This window comes from Bubalus kerabau, chromosome 5, assembly GCF_029407905.1.
Source record: "Bubalus kerabau isolate K-KA32 ecotype Philippines breed swamp buffalo chromosome 5, PCC_UOA_SB_1v2, whole genome shotgun sequence".
Taxonomy (NCBI): Eukaryota; Metazoa; Chordata; class Mammalia; order Artiodactyla; family Bovidae; genus Bubalus; species Bubalus kerabau.
This window is the reverse complement of record NC_073628.1, coordinates 4,587,098-4,593,418: the sequence shown is the minus strand read 5'-3', so window position 1 is coordinate 4,593,418 and position 6,321 is coordinate 4,587,098.

Sequence of the window (6,321 nt, the reverse complement as noted above, 5' to 3'; positions counted from 1 at the left end):
TGTATACAGGAGAGATGAACCCTGTCAAAGGGCACGTCAGGGAACAGGAGTCACTTGAAGGGCTCCTGTCTGTCAGGGAAGGCTGGGGAGTTTGAGGATTGTGGTGTGTGTGATGCCAGTGATGGATTATAATCCAGTCCTCAAACTGTGAGTCCGTGAGTCCATGCTGATAATGAATATGTATTAACAGACAAGTAGATAGATAGATAAACAACTGAAAAGAGAAAGCTCTTTGCAGTGGAATGTCAACTAACAAATGTTGATGGATTTAGGCTAAGAAAAATTGCAATTTTGCAACCATCAGCGTGAATAATACAGATGGCACACAGGTAAAGAATCTGCCTGCCAATGCAGGAGACACAGGAGACCTGGGTTTGATTCCTGAGTTGGGAAGATCCCCTGGAAGAGGAAATGGCAACCCACTCTTGTATTCTTGTCTGGAAAATTCCAGGGACAGAGGAGCCTGGTGGGTTACAGTCCATGGCATCACAAGGAGTTGGATGAAACTGAGCAACTGAGCACACACACACACAAAGTCACATATCGTACTCAAAGATGGACGTGAAAATGGCATGGTGAAAGTTTAATGAGGAACGAATTATTTACTTTGTCTTAAAATATCTTCCCACTGATGATTTATCACATTCAAAGGGACAAACGGGGAAGAAAGTAAAGTCAACATCACCCAATATGGAGACCAAGTGACATTACATGCCCTCCATTCCACATGTTCCCTCCAAAATCTAAGGAAATGCCAGACAGACACCAACAGAGGAGTGACCTATCCTCTTCAAAATGCTAACCTCATGAAGACAAAGACCAGAGGCATTGTCCAGAATAAGGGAAACTTAGAAAGATGTGATGGTAAATACAATGATGGATCTTATTTGGAAACAAAATGGTTTGAAGAACATTATGGGGATGATTGGAAAGATTGGAACGATTGTTTCAGTGGTAAATTTTCTGAATTTAACAATTGTACCATGGTATTCCTCATTAAAAATTCTATTCATCCTTAAAAAAATATTTGTACTGTGGTTATGTAAGAAAATGTGCTCTCTGTTAAAAGATACACTGGCTTCCCATGGCTCATTGGTAAAGAACCCACCTGCCAATGCAGGAGACCTGAGTTCAATCCCTGGATCAGGAAGATGCCCTGGAGAAGGAAACGGCAACCCACTCCAGTATTCTTGCCTGGAAAAATCCCATGGACAGAGGAGCCTGTGGGGGGCGGGGATGGCTACAGTCCATGGAATCACAAAAAATTTGGACACGACTTAGCAACTAAACAACAGCAACACTTGGACTGAATTGTGACCTCTGAAAATTTACCTGTTGTAGTGTCAGGTGTAGTGTGGTTGTACCTGGAATAAGGAAGTGAATCAGATAAGATGAGGTCGTGAGAGGGGGACCCTGATCCAATGGAGTTAGTGTCCTTATGAGAAGAGACACAATACTCTTGAGGCAGCATCCAGGGGTCCGGATGGCTGGGTCAGAGTTGGGGCCCTTTGCCTTCCCCTTTGTCCTCTCAGGGATTACCCCATCAGCAGGGCAGGCCCTGGGGGCCCTGGGTGTGACTGAGCCATGTTCCTCATCCCCTTGGCCTGACTCCTCTCCCGGTACTCAGGTTTCTGCTTATCTCTCCCTCCTTCCTCTGCCACATCCCACCTCTGCCCGTGCTCCATCAGAGAGGAGCCTGGCTCTCTCTAGGTCCTGATGCTCAGCCCAGAGGGTTTCTGTATAAACCACCAAACAGCCTGCACACTCAGTCTTTGCTCTGCTCACTGTGTTGGGGAAAGTCACCACCACACAAGGAAGCAACACCCTGAAAGCATCTGGGGTCTTTTTCTTCTGTTATTATTTTCTGGCTCCGCTGGGTCTTCACTGAGGGGCACGGGCTTTCTCTAGCTGTGGTGCTCAGACTTCTCTTGTGGCCGCACACAGGTTTAGCTGCCCTGCAGCGTGTGGGGTCTTAGCGCCTCAACCAAGGATCGAACCCACCGCCTGCTTTGGAAGGAGGATTCTTAACCACTGAACCAGCATGGAAGTCCCACTGGGTCTTTATCCTTTCTTCACGAGACCCTATTACACAGACACCCCCAGCGCTGCAGGTGCCAACCTGGAATAGCCAAAACCCTCGGCTTGTGCTTCTTTGAAAGTGAAAGTCACTCAGTCGTGTCCGACTCTTTGCGACCCCATGGACTGTACAGTCCATGGAATTCTCCAGGCCAGAATACTGGAGCGTGTAGCTTTTCCCTTTTCCAGAGGATCTTCCCAACTCAGGGATTGAATCCAGGTCTCTTGCATTGCAGGCAGATTCTTTACCAGCTGAGCCATCAGGGAAGCCCAAGCATACTGGAGTGGGTAGCATTTCCCTTCACCAGGGGATCTTCCCAACCCAGGGATCGAACCCAGGTCTCCTGCATTGCAGGCGGATTCTTTACCAGCTGAACCACAGAGGAAGCCTCTTAAACGTCATTAAAATGCCACTCAACTATTCATTCTGTTTAGCAGCATGGCCACTGCTCTGACAGTTGCCTTGACCCAACTGAGATCTCAAATTTCAAACCACGGGGCTCCTAGTTTCTGTAGGTTGATTTTCTGAAAACCTTCAACAAGTGGGCCCCGCCATCTCAACAGCCTCTGTGAGCCGGGAGGGAGCTATGGTCTGGCTGTGCAGACGTCTTCTGAGAGCATCTCACCACCCAGACCGACAGCTGGTCTCCGATTGCATTATCGGTGGGTTCATTACCTATTACCGTCGGGGCCAGGGATGCATCATGTCATTCGTGATGTCCTGCAACATCTCAATCTTTGTTAGTTCATGACTTCATTGCAAATCCCCGCATTTTTGCAGAAATCAGCTGGTGAACTCGTATGGTGCAATCTGTCCTTCTTTTATCTCTCCCTCCGGTACCCGGGATCTCCCCCAATTGCCTTTATTCATAGACAGAGCAGATCATTTCCCCCTTTTAACACTGAACAGTGTTTGCTAAGAAATGAAATATTTTCAACTCTGAATTTCAGCTATTTTCCATTTTCCTCAACCTAATTGAATGAGCAGATGCTTTATCTGTCTTGGCTCATGGCAAAATGGACGCTCACTCCCAAATTGCCGCAATGCCAAATGCATTTTGCTTCTTTAATGTTTTCTGATCGTTTCCAGAGCTTCTTTGGTCATGGGAAGCTCCGTGGGTTGCAGACGACCCTTCCTGATAACTGAATTTTTGTTCCCGGGATGATGAGCTGCAGTGACAAGAAGGGATGTCCTTTCTTCACAAAGTCATCTTTTAACCATCAGAAATGAAAGAAAAGTCTTCTCGAGGACCAAATCCGCCTTGAACTTTTTGCCCTTGGAGGGGAAATGGTGGCGGTCATGGTCCACTACTTTTGCTTAAATTTCAAATCAAGCTGGATTCTAATCGAAACGGTATCATTCTCTGAATCTGTGTTGACCCCAGATAAACCTCAGTGAATTATTGATGATAAAGAAGCCAACTATTTTTCTACCATCTGTTTCTGGCTGGGCTCTGCGGGAAAGCTTGGGGTGGACATGCGGTGGGCTAAGCGGGATCTTTGGAGAGTCAAGGCCAGCTGGGTTGGACCCAATGTCTTGGCTTTATTGTTGTCTCCATGTCTCTCCTAAAGAAGACTCTGCTGTTTTCACACCAGCACTGGACAAAGAGAAACTTGGCCTGAGTTTTGTTAACTCCGGGGCTGATGTAAAGTGATTCTGCTGGTTTACTGTTTCTGACAATACAGGGGTTGGGGGAGAGGAAATGGGTTTCCTCTGGGGACCAGTGGAGACTTAAGATGCTGGACTGGGAGTCTCAGAAAAACAGGCGGAGGGGTGACAGCCAAGGGCTGGGGTCATCGAGGGCCAGATGGCGTGGACGATGTGAAACCACGGGAGTCTGAGGGGTCCCACTGGTGGCCTTTAGGCTCAAGCTGTTCAGTGTCCCAGGATGGCCAAGGGGAAGAGTGCTTTTGGGCTGGGACAGGTGAAGCAGGATGAGGCATCTGGGGTGACCCTGGATCTTGGCAGCAGGCTGGGTGGGAATGGGGGGCTGCCATGTGCTTCTCCCCGCTGGGTCTGACTCCTTGGAGGTCTGGTCTGGGGTCGTCGGATGGCTTGGAATGGGGACCTGCTGTCACTGCGGGGTCCTCTGGCTATTCAGCAGCTCTGCTTGGTTCACTAGGAGGGACCCTGGAACCCAGCTGGCTGGAATTCACCCCAGACCTGGGAGTGCTTCTCACCTGGGCGGCTCATCATAGATGCAAGCTCCAGGGCCCCTGCTGCAAGACCGCCTCCCCCACCCCCCTACCAGATGCTCACACAGTCCTGCAGAGCTCTTCATATCTGCAAAAGTGAGATATGGCAGCGGCAGCAGGTAAAGCTGCTGACCTCTCCTGCTGACCTGGGCACAGGCTTGAGGGGTGACAGGGAGACTGCTGACATGGTCCAGGCCCAACTGAGGGACAGTGGTGGGAGAGTTTGCATGGTTCTGGTCACTTCTGTGTGGAGTCCAGTTGTTGCTGGCCCCCCAGGCACAGGCTGGCTTTCAGGTATATGTCTGCTGGGATGACCACCCCCAGTGTCTTGTAAAAGAGTGGAGCTGAGCCCACCGTATGGGCTGTGATGTGAGCCCATCTTCCGTCCTCTGGCCCCGCGAGTGTGTGGGCAGGAGAACCAAGTCTGACGGTCATGGAGCCAGAAGCGTGTCTGTGGAAAACCCATCCAGTCACCCTGAGTGTCACATTGTGAGCGGGGGATTCAGTGCTTATCAAATCTAGTCCAAACGAAAGGTCTCTTCTTTCAGGAAGTGACTTGACAATGCAAGGCATATCTTCACAAGCAGGTGGTACCACCTGCATCGCTCCATTTTGTCCTTTTCTTGGTGGGAATCATGGCAAATCCTTAGCTGGACTCCTAGGTTTGCAGAGCATAGCATACAAACAGCCAGAACACAGGTATCTGTGTGAACAAAAGAGTTTTCTTGAATCTTGAATTGTGGTGCTGGAGAAGGCTCTTGAGAGTCCCTTGGACAGCAAGAAGATCAAAGCAGTCAATCCTAAAGGAAATCGACCCTGAATATTCACTGGAAGGACTGATGCTGATGCTGAACCTCCAATATCCTGGTCACCTGATGCAAAGAACTGACACATTGGAAAAGACCCTGATACTGGGAAAGATTGAGGGCAAAAGAGGAAAGGGGCAACAGAGGACAAGATGGTTGGATGGCATCACCGACTCAATGGACATGAGTTTGAGCAAACTCTGGGAGATAGTGGAGGATAGGAAGCCCTGCATACTGCAGTCCATGGGGTTGCAAAGAGTTGGACACGACTTAGCAAATGAACAATGACTACAATTGAATCTCAAGCTACCACACCACGGGGACCATAAGATGCCCCAGTACTGGACAATGGCCTGAGGACACCAGGATGGAACTTCTACACGGATCTGTTGAGAGCTGAATGCACTGTGTATGAGACAAGCCTGCTTACAGAAGCATGCAGCCCAGGACAAGGCAGCCATGCGCTGAAAAACCCATTGGAATCATTGTTGTTGTCTAGTCACTCGGTCATGTCCGACTCTCTTATGGCCCCGTGGACTGCAGCCCACCAGCCTCCTCTGTCCATGGCATTTCCCAGGCAAAAGTTCTGGAGTGGGGTGTCATTGCCTTTTCCAATTTGACACAAATCAAAATCAAAATCAAATGAAAATCACAGTGAGAAATCACCTCATACTCATTAGCATGGCTACTATTAAGAAAACAGAAGGGACTTCCCTGGCGGTCTAGGAGTTGAGACTGTGTCTCCACTGCAGGGGGCACAGGTTTGATCCCTGGTGGGGGAACCAAGATCCTGCATGCTTTGTTGGTGTTGTCCAGCCGCTAAGTTGTGACTCTTTGTGACGCAGTGGCCTTCAGCACACCAGGCATCCCCATCCTTTACTGTCTCCTGGAGCTTGCTCAAACTCGTGTCCATCGAGTCAGTGATGCCATCCAAACATCTCATCCTCTGTTGCCCCCTTCTCCTCTTGCCCTCAATCTTTCTCAGCATCTGGGTCTTTTCAAATGAGTCAGTTCTTTGCATCAGGTGGCCAAAGTATTGGAGCTTCAATTTCAGCACGAGTTCTTCCAATGAATATTCAGGGTTGATTTCCTTTAGGATTGACTGGTTTGATCTCCTTGCAGACCAAGGTTCTCTATAAAATATCATGTATGAAATGAGTTGCCAGTCCAGGTTTGATGCACGATACTGGATGCTTGGGGCTAGTGCACTGGGATGACCCAGAGGGATGGTATGGGGAGGGAG